The sequence below is a fragment of the Chenopodium quinoa genome, unplaced genomic scaffold (assembly GCF_001683475.1).
Source record: "Chenopodium quinoa cultivar QQ74 unplaced genomic scaffold, ASM168347v1, whole genome shotgun sequence".
NCBI classification, from domain to species: domain Eukaryota; kingdom Viridiplantae; phylum Streptophyta; class Magnoliopsida; order Caryophyllales; family Amaranthaceae; genus Chenopodium; species Chenopodium quinoa.
In genome coordinates this window covers 6,545,377-6,568,005 of record NW_018743331.1, presented here as the reverse complement: position 1 = coordinate 6,568,005, position 22,629 = coordinate 6,545,377, and the positions used below count along the sequence as shown (strand labels likewise).

The following is a 22,629-nucleotide window of genomic DNA, read 5'->3' as shown; positions in this document are numbered from 1 at the left end:
CCACGTGTCTTGGCCTAATTGGTCCAACTTGGGCTTCCCACGAGGTGACACGTGGCAGGCTCTGTTTGGTCCACGTGGCTAGATTTCATTGGTCCACGTGGCGGGGTTTAAATCCCTTAATCATTTTCCCCTCACAGGGGTGACGTGGCTTGCCACGTGGCGCCTGTGACAGGTTTCACGCTCTGATTGAACAACGGTTTTTACCGTTTTTTTATTTTTTTTATTTTCTGTCCCTTGGAATTCACCCCCCTATAAATAGGGGGTGTCCAAATCATTTGGACGTTCCAGAACCTTTTTAAGACAGAACTCTGGACGCTTGCTCTGACATTTTGGACGACTACCACTTGTTTACAGACCGCCTGTTCCCAGACCGCCTGCTTCTTCAGCCGCCCGATTTTTCAAAAGTCCAAACCTCTCTACTCCAAGGTAACTGCATGTTCTCTTGTACTTTCTCTTTGCTTTTCTTTTTCAAAAATGGTAGCCCAAAAGCACGCAGCACGACCTAGGTTAGTGATCAGCCGGTCACTGGGGACGGCTGAATCTAGAACTAGGATTGTCGACTGCCCCATGCTGGACCACCCTTTGCGAACTGCCCAGAATCCGACTGTGTATGTGTCTGTGCAGGACACCATGGCCAGAACAAAGAGAACGACCAGGATAACAAGTTCAGATGGCTCTTCCTTTTGTGTGCCTATGAGCGAGCTTTCGGAGGTACCGTCTGGCCCTCCAAGCACCCCGAGTGATTCTATTTTGGCAGACTTAGGGGAGGAGGTACAGAATGACCCTCCTATCATTGATCTATTCGGGCAGGAGACTGCTTTGCCCGAGAGCTCGAGCGACGACTCTGAGCCCAACACCTCCAGTCGGTACTCTGACGACTCTGAGGAGAAGCACTCTTGGCTACATACAGCGAGAGAAGGCCATGAGGCTGAGAAAGGGGAGAATTGGGCAGAGCCGGCTGCTACCCAAAGAGAAATGTATACCCCTTACTTTTGCCATGTTCCCAAAGGCAGGCGCAGGGCCATGTCTGAAAAAATTGGAAGTTTTAGAGCTGACCATGTAATCGGTCATGGTTATATTCTTACAGTGCCGGATGCCGAGGATGCAGTAACCTGGCCAGAGAAGTCCAGCTGTAGGGACGAGTGTTTTGGCTGCTATGAGGCGGCCATTAAAGCTGGTTTAAGATTTCCTCTACATCCGGCTGTAGAGAGGATTTTGGATGGGTACCAACTGGGTCTCTGGCAACTGGCCCCAAAATCTTGGTTCAACATCTTGGGCTATGTTGCCGGCTGTGAGATGTATGGGGTAGAGCCAAGCTTTGAAGCTTTTGCTTACATAAACTACAAGTCGGACCCTAAAAACAAGCAGGACCGGCTGGTTCCAGCTGTCTAGCCATAAAGGCTACATGATGACCATGGGCAAGGAGAACAAGTGGAAGGATTGGAGGAACACCTTCTACGTAGTCTCTCACCCTGACAAGGACAAAAACAAAAAGTTCAATAGGTGGAACAAGGATCCACCTTACCTAACAGGCGGATTTGATCTGATCTACCGCATGTTCCTCAACGAGCCAAAGAAGAGATCCTGGACAGAGGGCTCTTCAAAGTTTACATACAGGCGAGCCCCGAGACTGGGGTAAGGGAGTTCATCCCTCAAAATTACATCCCAAAGTATAACTGGTTATACAATGGGAAGTACCTGGCCGCCTGCGGCCTTAGCGAGGAGATACCGAGAGGTAGCGGACCGCCTGTTTAGAGTGTCTTAATAGACTTGGCTAATTCTGTGTCTAACCATTTGATTCATCTTTTGCAGATAAAGCGATGGACAAAATCTCGGCCTCCAAGAAAGCATTCGCCCAACTCTGCGCAGCCGTTCTGGGCAAGCAGACCATTGAGGAGTCGTCTGCCAAACAGACGCCCAGGGTGAGCTCCTTCACCTTGGCACAACTTCTTCTCTCTTTTTTATCTGTCACCTATCTATGACTTAATGACTTGTGTTGCAGAGCGACGTTGCCAGACCTTCCTCCTCTACCCAGCCGGACCCCAAGGTTAGAAAACAGACGACTGGGGATGTGTCAACTCTTGGCAATGCCAGGAGGCAGGCGTCCGAAAGGCAAGGAAGGACCCCCTAAAGCGGGGCAAGGACTCTGGCCACCCCTGGGAGCAGCCGACCTCCAAGAGAAAAGGAGGCGGCTAGAGGTATAGTTTATTCACATCTTCAAAGTAACACCAACCAACCGACTCTTCTAAAATCAGGCGGCTTGTTTTCTGTTTATATGCCGCGTATTAATCAGTCTACTTTGCAGATGCCCCTTAAGAGCCGGACCTGATTTAGATGGCCAGGTCCATGCTGAAGGCCATTCCTGCTGAGGATAGGAAGTCTGTTAAGAGAGTCGGCACCCTTAACCGTGAAGCCATCCTAGCTCTCCTTGCCAAGGTACACTTAGTAAAAAGTCTTCTCTTTCATTAAAACATTTGTCTTGTCGCCTGTAACTAACGACTGTTTTTGGCCGAGTGCAGTCTATGCTGCGAGTGTATGGTCTCCGCAAGCCCATCGCCGAGAAGAACAAAGAGGTAAAAGCTGCGAAGGCCATGGCCGCCTCTGATTCTGATAAAGCTATGTTCCAGATAGCTCAAAACGAGATTCTGACCCCTAACATATTGTATTACCAGGCGTCCGCCACTTTGCAGGTCAAGAAGGACTTAGAGGCGGCCAGTAAGAAGATCTTGGAGCTAGAGAAGTCTGTAAAGGACCTCAAAGCTGAAAGGGAGCCTCTAAAGGAGGCGGAAAAGGAGGCCGCGGGACTCCGCAACCGGGTAAACAAGCTCAAGGGCCGCCTGCAGAATCAAAAGGCTGACCTCACCCAATAACTTAATGAGAAAGCTAGCGAAGAGAAGATGGTCATTGTTCAAGATATGATGGACGACACCAGCGTCATCATGAAGATAACCTGGACGACCCTTTTCCCTGATACAGGCTATGAAAAATGGGAGAGCCAATTTGCCGCTTGTACTGATCAATTCAACAAGCAAATCATGGGTCAGGTAGATGACGAAGAGGAGGTGGAGGATGAAGCGTTCGACTCCATTTCCGGGGAATCGGACCAGGAAGAGGAGGACAAACAGGAGGCAGATGGTGATGAGGAGTCGTCGTAGGAGGAGGCGGATGCCGATAAAGAACAGCCGTCGGTTGACGATCCAAATCAAACGGCTGCCGACACTGAACGTCCTCCTCCGACTGCTTGAACTCCTGTTTTTCTTTAATTGTCAACTTTCTTCGGCCTGCGTGCCGCTTGTTCTATATCATTACCCGATCAAGGGGTCGGGGTTTATTTGACAATTTCAAATTTTAACATTTCCAGTCGGTCATCTGGCCGACTTTCTATTTTAATCATCATCTAGATGTTTTTGTCGGTATTCTTCAAATGTTGAAGTTTTTGATTGTTTGCTTTCCATGAATTTTGCAAAGTGTATGTAGCTTGATTCTTGTTTTCATGAATGCTTTGTATAACGACTGTTCTTGCCCCTGGGTGACTAGCGCCTGGTTTTCAAAGGTGAGTTGATTGACTTGGAATTTTTGATACTTTTAAGTATTAGTAATTCTAAGTTAATCAATCACCATGGTGATTGCCCCAAAGTAGGAGGTCAGTCGGCCATTGACCAGGCGAACACCTAGCATGAGTTGGCTCTCGGCCTTATAGTAAATCGCAATATACTAAGTGTCCGTCTACTTGGTGCGTGTATAGAATAGGCGCTAATCTGGAAATTTTTAATCAAAAAGGAACAGTGGCCGAATGCCGTCTGTCTAATATAGGGACATGCGGCTTCATTCGTGCCTTTTAGATTCCATTGTAGGTTGGGTACGAGACTAAGTTAACCTTTCTAGGTTAAATCAGTTTTCGTCACTTGTACTTGAGTAATTAGAAAAAATAGTCGGTTGTGCCGCATGTTGTGCTTGTAACTTAGAGGAAAAGTGGTCGAGTACCGTCTGTTTGTTAAAAAACAGGCGGCTTGGTTCGCACCGTTTAGGTTCCTTCCCAAGTTTGCCGGAGTGACTATGAGTTAACCCTTGGGGTTAATCGATCTCTGTCACTTTGATTTGAGTGAGTAGAAGAAACAGGCGGCTTTGGCCGCATGGTACCTCTTTATATGCCAAGTTTTGCTTGGTTATTTACTCAAATTATGCCGACTGTATTGTCCCAAGCAATAACAGGCGGTTTCTGACTTAGATTTTAACTGTCTACCGCGTGCTTTCAGTATAGCGGTACGTTGATCTTTGTCTCAGGGCAAACGACTTCAAGGTCTTGTTAGGTAACGCTCGGTAGGACCGCTTTTTTTTTTTGGTGTATAAAGCAATGTGCCACCCAAATGGGAGATGCTCTCTGCAACGAATTCACCCGAATGGATGTCGACGGATGCCTGCTCTTTCTTGTGACAGACGTATTAGTTTAATTTTAGAAGGATCATCCGGCCATGGGCCTCTGGTAGATCATTCGGCCTGTGGCCTCATTAGTTTGTTCAGAAAAGAACAGATTGCTAAGTTGTCTAGACTTGATGTTTTTACTCAAGCAGTTAAAAGAAATAAGGCCAATTGTGTTCTACACAGGCGGCTTGCCCCACTGAGGAGACTTGCACAAAAACTGAAGTAAATTGCAAACATTATTGATATGTTTACAAATAATTTACAAATCTCAGAAGTAGTACTTTTTTTAAGTTGTCTACATTCCAAGTTCTAGCTAGCTGCATGCCGTCTAGGGTTTCCAGGCGGTAGGCGCCGCCCCTAACCTCTTCATAAATTTGGTAGGGGCCATCCCAATTAGGAGTCAGTTTCCCCTGCTCGTTGGCCCTACCGGCTGCTTCCATTTTTCGGTGCACAAAGTCCCCTACTTTTAGGGGCCGCTTGTGCACTTTTTTTATTGTAAGCTCTCTTCATTCTCAGATGGTAGATCTCATGGCGCAAGGCTGCATTGCCCCTGCGTTCTGGAAGTGAATCCATCGCTAGCCGCATGGCTTCCAAGTTAGCCTCTTCATCATAAAGCATGACTCGAAGAGTCGGCTCATAGTACTCAATAGGCAGAACGACCTCTGCCCATAAACCATGAGAAATAGAGTTTCACTAGTCGCCCCTTTTTCAGTCGTCCTGATGGCCCACAGAACATGAGGTAACTCGTCAGCCCATAGGCCGCCGACTTTTTCAATTTTCTTTTTGATGCCATCAGAGATTAACTTGTTGAATACTTCAAATTGGCCGTTTACTTGGGGGCGACCGATTTATGCAAAATAATGAGAGATCCCTTGGTCTCCCAACCAGTTCTTGAGAGCAAGAGTCTCAAATTGAGGTCCATTGTCAAAAACCATAGACATGGGTACCCCAAATCGAGTGATGACATTTCTCCAAATGAAGGAGATGACATATTTTGTTTTTATGCCTTTGACTGCCTCCGCTTCTACCCACTTGGTGAAGTAGTCGACTGCTACCAAAATATATCTTCGTCCGCCTGTAGCAGGCGTATAGGGACCCAAAATGTTCATGCCCCATTTGGCGAATGGTACTAGGCTATGGATAGCCGTCAGATCAGTAGCTAGACGATGGATGAGCTTGCCAAACCTTTGACACTTGTCTCATTTTTTTACCATCTCCATGACGTCTGCTTCTAGGGTAGGCCAGAAGTAGCCTTGCCACCTGACTCTCTTCGCTAGGGTCCTGCCGCCTATATGGGAGGCACAGAACCCTGAATGCAAGTCTTCGAGGACCTCTTGGCCCTTTTCTAGGGTAACGCACTTCAAAAGAGGTAGTAGATAGCCTTTTTTGAAGAGTTCCCCTTTATGAATTTCAAAATTGGACGCACGGTTCTTCATTATGATCATCTCTGGGTAAGTATCCGGTAGGGTGTCGTCTGTTAGATATGCCCGGATGCCATCCATCCAGGTTGAGCTTCGATCACGGATTCCAATGGGCTCCTCCTCAATGCTTCTTTTTTCCATTACTTCCCAAAAAACAGACCATGGTGTGTCGCAAGAGGCTGATGATGCCAATTTGTAGAGGTCATCCACCTGGTTATTCTTGGACCTGGGCACTTGACTTAGACAAAATTCCTCAAGTGTCCCAGCCTCTTCCTTAACCGCATGTAAGTACTTGATCATAGCCAGATGTGTGGCTTCATAGTCGCTATGATATTGGCTAACTATCAATTGCGAACCGGAACAAGCGTCCACTTTCCTTGCCCCAGCCGCCTTACACATGCGGATGCCGGCTAGTAGGGCTTCATACTCCGCCTCGTTGTTCGAGGCCTGGAACTTAAACCGCAGCACATATTCATACTTATCCCCTTCAGGAGATTGACGTATGATGCCTGCACCACAGTCGTTCATAGTGGAGCTCCCGTCCACATATACCTTCCAGACTTGTTCAAGGTTTTCTGGGTCAGCCGGCCTAGTCATTTCAACAATGAAGTCGGCAAACGCCTGTTCCTTCACTGCTTTCCTTGGCTCAAAAGTGATCTCAAGGCTTTGGATTTCAATCGCCCATTTGATCATTCGGCTGGACGATTCCATGGTTGTAAGTGGCCGCTTGATTGGCTGGTCAGTATAAACCACGACCGGATGCGCCAAGAAGTAAGGTTTTAATTTCTTAACTGCCATGAAGAGGGCCAGGCCAACTTCTCAACCATAGGGTACCGTAACTCAGCATTCCTCAAGACATGGCTGATAAAATAGACTGGGAGCTGACAGCCGTCTCTTTCAGCAAGGAGAACGGCACTGAGAACATGATCAGAAACGGCCAAGTACATGTATAACACTTCCTTTGGTAGAGGGTTGACGAGCCTTGGCAAAGAGTGCAAGTGTGCTTTTAACTTTTGGAAGGTCGCCTCTGCATTAGCCCCCTATTCAAACATAGCCTTCTTTTTTATTGCTTGGAAGAAATAGAGGCACTTGTCGCCTGACCGACTGAGAAATCTCCCCAACGCTGCCAGGCAACCCGTCAACTTTTGAACTTCTCTTACAGTGTGGGGCAACTGCATGTCTATGACTTCCTGTATTTTCTCTAGATTGGCCTCAATCCCCCTTTGATCAATCAGATATCTGAGGAACTTCCCAGACTCAACACCAAAAACACAGTTCTTGGGATTGAGCATGACCTAGTGTCGCCTGAGTGTGGCGAATGTTTCTCGGAGGTCTGTAAGATGGTTCGTTTGTAGTTTGGAGTTGACAATTATATCATCAATGTACGCCTCCACATTCCTCCTTATTTGATTAATGAAGACCGAATTAATCATTCTTTAGAAGGTAGCAGGTGCATTCTTCAAACCAAACGGCATGACAGTATAGCAAAATAACCCCTGATCAGTGACGAATGCCGTCTTTTCTTGATCTTTCTTCCACAGGGGTATTTGGTGAAAGCCTGAATATGCGTCCATGAAGCTCATCAAGGCATGGCCGGCTGTAGAGTTAACTAAACAATCGATCTTTTGAAGAGGATAACTGTCCTTGGGACATGCCTTGTTCAAGTCTGTGTAGTCTACACACATGCGGTAGGTACCATTCGACTTCTTAACAAGGACCACATTGGTTACCCAGTCAGGGAAGTAGCACTGCCGAATGAAGCTTGCATCTAACAATTTTTTCACCTCGGCGATTGCAACCTGGCTTCTTTCCTCACCATGGTTCCTCTTCTATTGCCTTACTGGCTTCTTTTTGGGATCCACAGCAAGTTTGTGGACGGCTAGATCCGGGCTAATGCTTGGCATCTCTTCCACTTCAAAGGCGAAGATGTCTTTGAATTCTTTTAATAAGTGGTGCAAATCTGCACCGAGTTCAGCAAAAGCAGTTGTCCCAACCTTGACAGTTCGGTCAGGATGAGAGTTATCTAAGATGATGTTCATGTGTTCACTAGCCGGCTGGGGACGGAGCTCATCTGGCCTTTGACCGGTCAGTGATTGCTATTGTTTGTCTTTTTTCTCGACCACCAACTGGTCGGCCTTTCTCTTCTTGCCGCCTGCTATGAGGGCAGGCGCTGCTTCTTTGACCTTGTCAAGGTCAATAGTTTCTCCACTAGGGCCAGATGCGTCCACAGTGGGTTTGACATCAGAGAGATAATACTCCCTGGCCATTTTTTGGTCTCCCCTAAGGGAGCCGATTGTTCCATCGCCCCTCTCAAACTTGATAAGCATAAGAGAGGGAATGATGACAGCTTTGGATTCATTCAGGGTGGGACGCCCCAAAATCACGTAATAGGCCGTCAGCTCTTCAACAACCAAGAACCGGACCACCATGTGGCGTCCTTCCCCTTTTTCGCCGAGCCCGATGGGTAGGTCTATTCGGCCTACATGATGTACTACACCTCCCCTAAATCCCACTAAGGGATGAGAGACCGGGTTCATGCTCTCAGGCTTGTACCTGAGCTTGGCCAGGCACTTGTGACTGATCAGATCTGAGGAACTACTAGTGTCAATGAGGATTCGGCCAACTCTTTGGTTGGCCACTTTGCATTCGATGACTATAGGGTCATCATGCGGCCTTCTAACCTTGCCCCTGTCACCCTCAGTGATGACCACTTCTGGGAATGAGTCTCTAGACGCATGTCCCTCGTCAATTGAGTTGACATCGAAGCGTCTGATGTAGCCCTTGTTACCCCGGATCGTTGGACCGCCTCTAACGAATTCGTCTTCTATTGTATAGATTGGAGTATCATCAGTCTTCGAACTATTAGAAGGTTGAGGCTTCTTTTTGGACGCCTGTCCAGGGTTAGTCTGCAAGGTAACCTTGGACCTCAGAATATAGGACTTGAGTGCCCCTTTGTCAGCCAGGCGGTCCAACAGCCGCTTGAGACTAAAGTAGTCGTTGGTGTCATGGCCAACATCCTCATAGAAGTGGCAATATTTGTTTCTGTTTTGATTTTTTACGAAACCTTTCATAGCAGCCGGCTTCTCAATGGGAACCCGGTCCTTTATCTCTATGAGGATGGAGTAACAGTCCTTATTAAATTCGTACCTCGGAGAGTACGATTTTGCTTCCTTTTTCTTTTTCTGGGACGGCTGTTCAGAAGCATCAGCCACCTAGACTTGTTTTCTTTTCTTTTCTTCTTTTTTTCCTGCTGTATTGACCGACTCTCTCTCTTGTCAGACCTCTTAGAGTCTGATTGTTTGCTGATGTTACAGAGCTCGGTCGCCTGTATGTAGGCGTCCGCCTCCATCAGCGCCTCTTGGAGGGTTGCCACCCTCTTCTGGACAAGGTCAAACTTGAAAGTCGACCCGTCCTTCAGACCCTTGAAAAAGTCTGTATAGGCCACCTCATCAGACAGCCCTTGAATCTAAATTCTCATTAGATTGAACCGCCTGATATACGAGCGTAGCCCTTCCTTCTCACCCTGCTGTATGGCTCCCAAGTCAAGACTTGTCTTCTTGGCAGGGATATTCATTGAGACGTTTGACGCAAACAAGTATGCAAGCGTCTTAAAATTATTAATACATCCGGCTGTCAAGTTGCCGAAGCATTGCTGGGCGACGCCCTTCAATATGGCCGGGAAGCATCTACACCATGCGGCATCATCCAACCCTTGAAGATACATAAGGTTGGTGTATGCCATCAGGTGGTCTTCTGGGTTAGTGGTACCATCATAAGTACCTACCAACACATTTTTCACCTTGGCCGGCTGTGCAGCCTCAGTTATTTCTTTGGAGAACGCAGTTGGTTGTTCCCTTAACCTTTGTAGACGGAGCTGCCAGTCCAAAGGCTGGACGTTTTGTGTAGCCTGCCCCCCGAAGAGGGTCGGTTGCATATAGTGTTGTCCATACGGCATGTATGGCTGTGGAGGCACATACGGGGCCGCCTCGAACATCTGAGGATTAGAGTGGGCAGACATGCCGCCTGTCTGATCCTCTCGGTTTGATTGAAAACACCTCATTGAGGTGTTCTGAAAGCTGTCATTTAAGTTCGACGTTGAGGCCGACTTTGACAGTTGCATGCCTTTCTTTTGCTGGGTGAACATCCGAGCATCAGAATAATTTTTCTTTGAAACATCCGGCTGAACGTGCGAATGACCTTCCTCTTCCCTAGCTCAGGGAACCGGATCTTTGTTAGGTCAATCCTCTCCCCAGGTTTGGGGTAAGGAGTTGCCTCTCAGTCCTTGACCGTTTGTTCCTCCCAGACTAGGGGGGGCTTCTTGGCCGACTATTCTCTGATGGGAATAGTTGTCTGCTTATTTAACAAGTCCTTAATCTCCCCTTTGAAGCTTGTTATGAGACTCATGAGCTCGTCTCTAGTGATGGGGGCAGCACCTTCGGCCGCTAGAGGCTGACCAGTCGGGTGGTTGACTAGCTCTCTAAGGCCTGCTTGTTAACCAACTCGTTCCTCCTTTCGGTGGGACGGATGCGCCGAGTTCTGAGGGACCATTCAGTGGTCGTATGTGTTTCGACTGCATAGACGTCATCTGTATCTTGGTCAGAATGGACCTGAACATCGTCCATAGGCCGTTTCTCATTAGGAGGCGGTACAGACTGTGATTCCATCTCTGAAGTACTCTCCCCACAGACGGCCCCAAATGTTTCGGGGTTTTTTGAGTGTCCTGCGGGAGAGTTACAATTCCAAGACTGGATCCATGAGCCTGTACCTGCAAAACAACGGAGACTCCAGTGGGTGGGAGTTCCGCCTCCGACGATCAAGTTAGAACGTGTATGAGGAGTAAAGTGTGCGGAATGTAAATGGGACCAGGCTCCTCCCGGAAGAGAAGTGGTTATATGACTATCTTTGATAGTCTCAAAATCTGAGCCTTAGCTCTCAAGAAGTACAATTAATGCTAGAGTAAATGATCAGCAATTAATGTGCATGTGTGTTTGTCAATTTCTGCTCAAGAAGTACAATTAATGCTGGAGTAAATGATCAGCAATTAATGTGCATGTGTGTTTGTCAATTTCTGAATAATGTTCCTATGAGGGAACATTTTCCTTTTATAGGGTGTTGGAATGCGTGCCAGTACTAGGTTTCTGAAAACCTAGAGATGACTGGGCTTGCCTAGGCAGATGGGCCATTAAAGGCCACTTTCCTAGTTGGCAATCTGCCAGCCACGTGTCTTGGCCTAATTGGTCCAACTTGGACCTCTCACGAGGTGACACGTGGCGGGCTCTATTTGGTCCACGTGGCTAGATTTCATTGGTCCATGTGGCGGGGTTTAAATCCCCTAATCAAAAATAAATTTTGGAAAAGACAATGCCTTGCAATTCAACTTGCCTATTAACTACTCGGTTAGTGGACGCAGCTTCACATATTGTAATTTAATCAAACGAGTAGCAGCTTCAACTCAAACCACAACTCAAATTTTGGGTAATAAAATTCTACAACCACAATAGCTCACATTTTCAATTACAAATAATCTTACAAAACTCAGATCTTCATTTTCAACTAATTTAGGAGAAGTACGAATACAAAACATAAAATTGGGTCTTACCTTCATTTACTCCGTCAGCAGCGACTCGACCACCATCGTCGTCGGCGTTCGGACCGGCATTCTACCCAGAAAAAGCTCAAGTGGAGCTCCTACTTACAAAGAATACTTCGGTTCTTTCAGGTTGATGGAGGTTAAAAACAAAAACCATGGTCAAATATTATAGTTAGTTGTGCAACTGGAAACAAATAAATCCGTTCCAATAGACATCACATGATTTGCACGTGGTATTTGTAAAAGTTTTCTAAATAACAAAAATGCCACTGGATCACCTCCGCATATCAATCCAACGGATCGACCTGGAAAGACCTCGTTTCACCTCCTCTCTCTATTCACAACCCACAATCCCACACCAGTTTCAAATTCAAACTTATCCTCTCCTTGAAAAAAATTCTCATCTCTAATACTCCTACTTCGTAATTCCATTTTGGCTCTTCAGCAGCATCGGCAATTAAAAGGTATTAAAGGGAGTTTATGTAATTTAATTTAATGTTTAGGGTTTATTGTAAGTTTTTTATTTACTTCTTCTTCTTCTTCAATTTTAACGTGTAGTCTGTTTGTCCGTTGAACTTTTAATAGGAACTATTTGTAATTTTATAAAATGGATAATTATTTGATTTTCATGGTTGCTGCATCAGTCAAAAACTATAGATTTATTGATCTAAAGCAATAATATTAGGGCTTGTTTGGAAACCCGTCATTTCATTTGAAATGATGGAATTGGGCCAATTCCATTGTTTCGATGGTTGAGAAATTGAAATTAGCCCAATTCCATTGTTTGGATGGTTGAGAAATTGAAATTGAAATTGAAATTAGTTGAGAAATTGAAATTGAAATTAGCCCAATTCCATTGTTTGGATGGTTGAAAAATTGAAATTGAAATTTAAATTAGTTGAGAAATTGAAATTGAAATTAGCCCAATTCCATAATAAGGTGATAAGCAAAACTCACAATTCCAACCCTTACCCCCTTACATTCGAAGTCCAGCCCACTTTTGATCCAACCCATTTTCAATCCAACCTTCATTTCATTAGTGTCAGTTCTTTCGTTTCTCTCTCTTTAATCTCCTTCAATTTAGGGTCATTATTCAAGGTATGTTATTTGATTTTTCATGATTTCCCATTTGGTTTTGCATGTTTTGGCATTTTTCGATTGAATTTTTCACCATTAAAAACGAAATCGATCATATTTAAATGATGGTTATATTCATTTCGCATTATTTATTCGAATGATATTTGTGTTTGTTTGGCGCAAATGAAATTCAATTGTGTTAGCTGTTTATGTTTGATTTCTTGTGTTTGCGTTCGTGATTTAATTTGTTAGGTTTAATTTATTTTCAACATTTGTTTCGGAAGAATTATTGAATGATGGAATAAGATGTTTCTGATTGTGATATTTTGGAAGTGATTTGAAAAATTAATTTCTTCAAGGTTTTATGCTTTGATCGTTCTATTGTACTGCATAGCAGGTATATTCTTTACTTCATTCTATCTATCTAATTGCATAACATTATTCCTTACTAAGTCCATATACTTTATGTTTAATTTGTTCTTTGCTTAAATTTGGTTGAATGTAATTACAAGGTTATCCAAACAATGATATAAGAATTCAATTTTTTGATTTCCAAACGAGTTTGAGGAAATGGAATTGGAATTGGATTTCGAATCATGATTTCAATTACAAAATTTTAAATGAAATCCGTGTTCCCAAACGCTACCTTAATTCATTTATGGCTAAATTGATTTTAGTTACTTCGATTTTTTTTTTTTTTTCTCCTCTCTGGATTCACCATAATTAATTATTGAATAGAAGAATTAAGGTATGTGATGTGTTGTCTCAGATTGATTCGGTTCTGTTCATAATTTTGAATTTTCGTGCATAGAAACCCTAACTTTGAAGTTCATTCAGATATATATATATATATTTCTCGATTTATCTTCTGCCCCTTCTGGTTATTAACTATATATTTGTTTGTTTGAAGGAAGGAAATTGTAATTGTAATCAAGGTGATGGACATCACAATTGAGGTAATTGTTTTCTTTACCAATTTTTGATTATCTTTTCTGTCTTTGTCCAAAACTTCTACGATGCACATGCACTTTAGTTGACTTGCCAGTTTTCGTTTTATTGATTTGATTTGATTTCATTAGTTAATTATTTATTCCTTGTAATTTACTTAGTTGAAATAATAATAATAATAGTAATAGTAATAATAAAAATAACAACAATAATAATTGTGAGTGATAAAACCCTTAGTTGAAATGCATATCTCGAGGTAAATTAGGAATTTTCCCTAATAGCACAACCCTGCCCCATTAAAAATCAAAATATCAACTCATCTCATTGTTGATTTAATATTAATTTTCAGGTACAGGTATTCGCACTTCCTGGCTATGATGATAAGACATTCACATTGGACGGTTTCAAATATTCCGATACCATATTCAATGTCAAGTCTAAGATGTGCAAGAAATTAAGTGAAAATGGGTTGGCATTAGATGATCCTGACCGAGTCAGGATGTTATCATCTGAAGGACTCTTCTTGACGGACGATGACAGGACATTAGGATCTTATTATCCTGCCTGTCACCACCCCACTCTTGCCATTTTTCTATTTCATCGTAGTAAAGAAATAGAAGATGCGGCTTTGGAGGAGAGTCGCTGGGAGGCTAAGTGTAAGCAAGTGCGAGAGGAAGAGGAAGCAAAAGCAGAGGAGGAGGAGAAGAAGAACAAGGTCAGCAGGAAGAATGGCTATTCAATGGCGAGGGAAGGCAGACCTAAAACCAAGGATTTACAACTCCAACTCCCTTATGTTGCTGAAGTTAGAAGACCTTGGCATTGATGGCAATCTCAAGTTGTACAGCGAGGTAGGGTCATCTCTTCCTGTGGTGGATGTTGAGTCAGCCCACTCTGTCCGCACCTCTGCATCTGTCGTACTTTTGGCTCCCAGTGACCGGATTTGGAAGATTTTGCAATCTAATTTGGCTGCTAAGTCCGAGTACCTTATTGTTCGTGCTAAGTCCGAGTACCTTATTGTTCGTGTGAGTTGGGACATAGATTCTAAAGATGCATCTTTTTTGGTTGAATATTTGGACATCAAGTGGCTCGGCCTCAGGCCTTCTCAGCTCAACAGTCTTAGTCTCCGTACTGCTGATGCTTCTGATGACCATGACCATGCCTGTCGTGGATCTGCTTATGACTTTGGCAAGGTTATTCGTATGCTCAGGGTGAATCCCCATCTGCGTAGGAAGGAAGACTGGTTGAAAGCATTGGACTGGCTTGAACAGCATGGCAAGAGTGTACTATTTCAGCCTCGCTATTTCGACAACGATTTTATCCCCAAGAAAGTTTCTGCAAAGGATTGGGTTTAAATTTTAAAACCCACCTATTTACTAGTCTAGGGCTCTAATGCTTTACTCGTATATTTTAGTAGTGTTTTTATGTCTGATATTCTGATACTAAGTCTTTTATAGACATGATCTTTGGGCTGAGGATTTACTCTTTGCTCATTTACTTATATTGCCAATTACCACAATTTTAATTTGCTGTCTTTTCTTTATTTATTTTTTTATTTTGCATGCTTAATATGGGCATGAGGACAAACTTTACAAATCAATAGCAATAGTGAATTGAGTGTAGAAAGTGTAAACTTTTACTGTAGATGAGCCATATCTTAAGGTTGACCAGGTTTAGCGGCTGGGCTTCTCATCAAATGCTGCGACAACTGTTCTGAGTCGTGAAGATGGTGCTTGTAGGGGTTCTGGTATGTTAACCTCCTCATTTTACCATCCGACTAATTTCTGTGTTTTTTTGTTGTTGTTGTTGATGAATGGAGACAATCTTTGTGTCAATATGCTTTGTTTATTTAGTACTTCGTATTATGGAAACAATACTAGTAGGCTTTCCAGTAAAGTTTATTCTTTATTGTCTTTTCTATTTGGTAGATGTTATAATTGTTCGTTGGGTTAGAGTTTGCAATTTTAATGTGTGTGTGTGTGTGTGTGTGATGATTTTACATGCAACACGTGTTTAGTGCGCGTTGCATTTTTGAAATAAAACTCTTTGCTTTTTACTTTTCTTCCATCTTTTCTTGTTCATGTTGCTCATCACTGGCGTTTCAAATTAGGGTTTTTCTAAGTGCAATGTTTTTTTGTTTCTTTTGTTTTTGTTTTAAATAGAAGTCTTTTGAATTTTTGAATTTTGTTTTTATTTCTTACCTTTGGTGTTTGTAATTACAGTTTTGTGAGCGTCTTTTTTCCCTCACTGGAATTCTGGAAGCTTGTTTATGTGCTTTCTTTCTTCTTCATAAGATTCAGAATTTCAGATCTAGGTTGTGCAGATCCTAAAGCTTTTAGCCTTTTCATCAGTGGATTGAGATTCAGATCTGGGTTTTGTAGATTTTTAATGATTTCAATAACTCAAAGCTACACTCGGGTAAGTTCCTTTTGGATTATCACCGGATTCCCCTTCTCCATCCCCCATTTCACGATGATTTATGAGGTTTTATCCAATCCTTGTTTATTCTTGTTAATTTACCTTCGGTTTTTGTTGCTCCAATTTCCTATTCTTTCAGTTATAGTGTTGGATCATGATTTTGATTTCTTTGGTTTAAAAAAAAAAACACTGATTTGTTTTTGTTCGTGTTTAACTGTATGGGAGAAACCAAAGAAAACAATGCTAGGAGGAGCTTCCTGATCATGATAAATAAGGGGAGAAGGTACCGGATCCAACACTCACCAAAGCTAACGGCGAGCCACACACTAATAATGTACCTTTCTTTTCATTCTCTTAGTGCTTTATAGTAATTTTGTTGATTACGAGAGAGTACTGTTAGCTGATTTTTTTTCATATCTTTCCTGGGGTTTGTGTCTTGGTTGTTTTGTGGAATAGAGATTCATTAGCTGATATGAGGTGTTAGGATTATTTTCATTTTTGCTGAGTAGGGTGGCCAACTGTTTATTGTTGCTACTATTCAATTTTTCTTAGGTTAGGTACTTAGATTTTTTGCAGTTTTATTGATTTTTGTTTTTAAAAGGTGTTAAATGGTGCTCTACTGTTGTTGCATTTCAGTTTTTCTTCTGTTAGGCTTTTTGCTCCTATAATGGATATGCAGTTTTTTTTTCTCTTTTTATTGCCATCTATTGCTGTCTCTGTCCATTTGCATATGAAACCACCACCATCTGACCAGGTTTGGTTTGGGTTCACCAGTATGCCTGATATACAGTTCCAGTTGGAACCTTCTGTCAAGGATCACAAGCTTAGCAATGGACGTATAGCTTCATTTTTTATCAATCGGTTTAAAGTCAGAATTAGGTGTTTCCATCTTAAATCATAAAATTTAAATTTTTTATTTAAATCTTGAATTAGTTCAACATCTTAAATTATGTTGTTGATGATAGTTTGCCATTCTCCATAGTTTTCAACTGCATGGGCTTGCGCCTTGTGTCTTTCAAATCCCACCATTATGTATTGTAATTATGATATTGCTGGTAATGCTTACATAATTAACATTACCTACCTGATCTGGGCTAATATATGTCGTTCTGTTTTAACTTGCGCAGCATGGATTTTCATGTTGCATATGTCATTTGTTGTAAATATGGGGTAAAATTCCAACTTTGTAGTGTATGACCTGCGATATATATTTTCTGTTATGTCGTTACGTATATAGCTAACTTTAAGTATAAACTGTCTCTTGTTTTTGTTTTTATTTCTTTTCAACTTACAAAACCCTTTCCAAGATAATTACTAATACAGTATCTGTTATATATGGGTTGATTTAGCAGCCAAGAACAATAGTTAAGTTAATTTGGCTCTGTTTTGCTGATCCCATCATATCTTTTTAATGCAGTCAATCTATTCGGGATACTTTAGTGCTTCTAAATTGTGAAAGTGTGTCTGTTTCATGGATGTTAGCGGAGAGAGATGATTGGGTTCCACGTAATGCTGCTCCATTAATGTGGTTTAATCGAGAAGTGCCCCCTGATATCCCTTCCTATGTGCCTAAAGACAAAAACATAGAAGACAAGAGGAATAAAGTTGATTCTGTAAAGGAACCTGTATCTGAAGATAGTGGTCAAATTGTCCCATCTACAGCCATTCCTAGAAGTTCGTCAGACGGCGGTGTCTCTTCGCAGGATTTGAAAACACCATTATTGCAAAACGAAGAAGCACTAGATATGGTTTTGCACTAGAAGCAAGAGAACTCCAAAAGCCAGCCTTCTACTTCAAGGTATGTAAGCTTGAGCGAAGAAAGGAGCAATGATGAAGAAGATGATGCAAGGTCTAAGAAGCCGCCGGTGGGAAGAAAAGCTAGGATGTTTGACTTGGGGAAAAAGATGGGTGAGATATAGAAGAGAAGAGGCGCCATATCGAAGAAAAGAGTAGGTTTATTGTTGAAAAGATGCGAGGGCCATGAAGTGGCTAGCTTGTTGATTACTAGTAGCCCTCGATAGTTCAGCGTGTGAATTTTTGTCGTAATTATTGGTTTAAATATTTATTATTCTTATGAAGAGTTTAAAGTAAATTGTCGTGATTTCAAGATTTTTTAAAAATATGTAATGTCATGAGGGTAAATGGTAATATTTGTATTTATTTATAAGTAGGCATAATCAGATAATAGAAATACATAATTGGTAAGTAGAACTATATTGTGAAGACAGCTAACCTTGAAAATAGAAGCACTATATATACGATAGCATAGTGTCCTTGGTTTTTTTCTTCTACCCTCTCATTAACGCTGGACTAATGTCAAAGAATGTAGCATTTTTAAATTAAAATTGATACAATTTTTTTTTATGTATAGCTCAAGCGGTCTTTAATAAATAGCAATACAACCGGACTATATGAACAATTTGGCGGTGTGAGTTGAAGAGATAATTTAGTAGTGTAAAAGACTACAATTGATTGTTTCTATTATTTGGTGTACAAGTTTTTACCATTGTTCTCTCCCCTCTTTAGAAAAAACTAATGAGTATGATAATAATTGTCAAATTACACATGATTCATAAATCATAACTGATAATACTTGTAAAAATAAATCAGAGATGCCGGCTACAGTCACTGATTTCTCAACAAAATGAACAAACCCCATCCTTGCTCACCAAATGACCTCTTCACCAACTTGGTTGTCCAACCAACTATCTCCCTATAGATAAAGCTTAATAGATTTAAGCAAATCAACACCCAAAAAAAAAACATCAGTAAACAAACCTAAGAGAAGTTTGCAACGATTATTTTCTTAATACTCCTAATTGTAGTAAAACAAACCTAAGAGAAGTTTGCAACGAATATTTTCTTTTCTTTCTCGACTGCATCTAGTCTCCTCTGTGGAACTTCAAGGACTAAACAAGAAAACACAAAGCCATAAGAAATTAAAAAAATACTAAAGTTTAGTACTTGATATTTGAAGAGAAGTAAAAGGAAAAGGACTGATGAAACCTAAATCCTCATAAATAACCTCATCGAATCCAACATCTCTTAAGTTTTTGGAACGAATGAATACATCATTAGTATATATGCTAATAGTAAGCAATGGAGGGATTATTTTTCATGCATTAAATGTCTGAATTTATTATAATATGATTTATTATTAAATAATTTATTATAATTGTAGTTAAATAAAGATATCTTAATGAATTTTATTTTTTTTATAGTAATAATTTATATCAATGTTATCAAAATCGATATTCCACTTTGAATTGGGAGGGATTTAGATGTGTATGTGTTACTGATGATAGTAGTTGTTTCAGAAGTTTTCCTACAAGTTTTTATTTCTCACATGAGAAGGTATTTTCTTGTTTTAGGCTTAGAATATTTTAATTATGCAATTTTATTTTGACAATAATTATTTTTACGATATAGGAGAATTCGAGTGAGATGATTTTTAGTGGTTGTGACTATTCACCATAATTTAATTTGGTATGTATGCATGTATGATTTTTTTAATATTCGCATAGTATCATATTAGGTATTTAATATACTTTGAAAATTGAAGTGACATCGTTATAAGAAAATTATGATTCTTGGATTGTTTGATAAATTCTATTTAATGACTTATTTACAAGCATGATAAGAAGTGATAATTTAATTATGACATGATACATTTATTAAAAGTGAACTAGCTTTTTTGCGGCACTCAAATTCCATTTTATAAGTAACAAGAAAAAATTAATGTAACCTTAATTCTATTTTATAAGAAAGAGCTACATTTATTATTTATGAAACATGATTATTATTTATCTCACTCATATTTATAGATTGGGACAAGTAAATAAATTTAATACTCTTTCTTAGAATGAGTCGAGTCAAAGAAGGATTCCAATGTAGAAGTGTAATTATGCACATTTTGTGTGTGTCATAACCATGTAATAAATTGATTAATCATGAAATTAAGGGGCGAATGCAATAAATTATTACATATAACTATTTAAAAATAGGAAAAATTCATGGGAATATTCCCACCTTTGGATTATTTTTTAATAATCTGACCTTTACCCCCAATTCTTTTTTAATGGTCCCACCTGACCAGAAACCGGTTAAACCGGTCATATTTTTTTTTTGGGTTTAAAATACACGTGTCACTATACAATTTGTCTAAAATTTTAAATTAAAAAACAAAATTTAAAAAAAAAACAAAAAAAATAGCAACCCAGCCACCTCCTCCACAAGTCCCAGCCACCGCGTTATCGTCGTCCACTGGCCCCAGCTACCTCCTCCACCAGCCCTGACCATCAGATCGAAGTTCACGTACGTCGTCGTCGTCGCTATTGTGGGTGGTCCGGCCGGCCTAAATCGAGGCAGGGGAAAGTGAGGGAGGCTAAAATCATGGCGGGGGAATGTGTGGGTGGCAGAACTCGAGCCGGGGAAAGGGGAGGGAGGCCAGAATAGGGTCGGGGGAAGGGGAGAGTTGCCGGAATCGGAACGGGGGAAAGGGAGGGGGCCGGGATCAGGACGGAGAAGGCGTTTAGGGTTAGGGTTGGGTTTCCAGTCCACCACCTCAGCCACCTTCACCCATACCCCAACCCGAGACCACCTACCAAACAACTATTGCCTTCACCAACTGAACCGAAACCACCACCCATCACCCTACCTGAACCGAAACCACCACCACCTTCACCCATACCCCCACCTTAGTTGAAATCTCCTGTGATCAGGTAGGGGATCGTTGCGCACCGACGCCGGTGCCGGTGATGTGGTTGGGGGCTGGGTGGCCGGATCCGGTGCTGGGTAGAGGGCTAGGTGGCCGGAGCCGCAGGAGAAAGCGGGTTTAGGCAGCTGGCCCCGGTGCTAGGTGGTTTTTTTATTTTTTTTTCTTGTAAAAAAACTAACTTTTTAAAAAAAAAATTATTTTTATTTTTTTGACCAATCACGGGCCGCCACGTGTCATGTAACCTGTTATAACAGGTTACATGACCAGTTGGGGCTATTAAAATAAAATGGGGGGTAAAGGTCGGATTATTAAAAAATAATCCAAAGGGGGGATTATTAAAAACGAATGGCCCAAAGGTGGGATTATTCCCATGAATTTTTCCTTAAAAATATGATATTCTAACGAATAAATCACAAAAAAAATTCAAAAGAGGTGTATGAATAGTGGAAAAGTGGTAAATAATGCAATTAAAATAACGGATAAAGTAATTAACAAATTACATAAAATTATTTATCAATTAACAAATTACATAAATATTTATAATTATAAAAACAAATAATTTATTCAACAAAAGTATTATCATTTTTCCCTGGGCCACCACAATATTAGAAATAGCTATGGTCTTATATATCTCAAAACCAGCAGGATTACAATCAACGAGAGCTAAAACAGGCACTTGTAAGGTTTCCCACACCATTCTAACAAACATCCTGCAATCTAAGCTTGGTTCACCCCCACCGGTTTTGACGACACATGGAAATTGGCGGTGGAACCTTTGTGAGAGTAAATCTTCAAAAACAGTCATCTTTTCTACAATAAGAATAAATTTTGGATGTTCTTTGGGCGATTTTAATAGATTTGATATTGGAGAAATTGATTCTATACGGTTGATTCAATAAACTAGCATCGTTCTCAATGTCTCCATTTGAATCAATATCGCTTCTAATGACAACAATATTTCCAACAGAAATTGAATTTGAGTCTGATGCTTTAACACCTAATGATTGTCAAGTGCAAAGAAAATGGCAACATAAATAATCGATATAAGACGAAACTTTAGCCATGGTTACTTTCCCTTTTTATGGTTGTTTGACAAATTATAATAGAGGAAACGAATGGGGGTTAACGAAGTAAGTTTTCCTTGTACTATTGCTTCAGGTTTCGAAACAAGAAGGCCGGTTAGAATTTTTAAAAAAGTGACACTCAAAGGACGAAGCTTTCTATCCTCTTTGAATTCACAATAAGCATAACACTTATTCACCTTTAGTAGATTCGATCGTATATTTATTATAATTAGTTGATACTATGAAATTTTATACAATGTATCAATTTTTTTGTGCATATTATTTATAGAATTCAAGTCAATCTCCTAAAAAATTATGCCGATTAAAGTGATGCGCACTTTAAAAAATGGAGGGATTATTTTTCTAGCATTAAATGTCTGAATTTATTATAAAATGATTTATTATAAAATGATTTATTATAATTGTAGTTAAATAAAGATATCTTAATGAATGTTATTTTTTTATAATAATAATTTATATCAAAGTCATCGAAATTGAGATTACACTTTGAATTAGAAGGGATTTAGATGTGTATGTGTTACTGATGATAGTACTCGTTTCAGAAGATTTCCTACAAGTTTTTATTTCTCACATGAGAAGGTTTTTTGTTGTTTTAGGCTTAGAATATTTTAATTATGCAATTTTATTTTGACAATAATTATTTTTACGATATAGGAGAATTCGAGTGAGATGATTTTTAGTGGTTGTGACTATTCACCATAATTTAACTTGGTATGTATGCATGTATGAATTTTTTAATATTCGCATAGTATCATATTAGGTATTTAATATACTTTGAAAATTGAAGTGACATCATTATTAGAAAATTATGATTCTTGGATTGTTTGAAAAATTCTATTTAATGACTTGTTTACAAGCATGATAAGAAATGATAATTTAATTATGACATGATACATTTATTAAAAGTGAACTAGCTTTTCTGCGGCACTCAAATTCCATTTTATAAGTAACAAG

The 22,629-nt window shown here is 40.7% G+C and overlaps 1 pseudogene; it reads left to right on the top strand.

The window, feature by feature from the left end:
• Nucleotides 1–12,542: 12,542 nt before the first annotated feature.
• LOC110737845 lies at nucleotides 12,543–18,132 on the top strand (annotated as a pseudogene).
• Nucleotides 18,133–22,629: the final 4,497 nt, after the last annotated feature.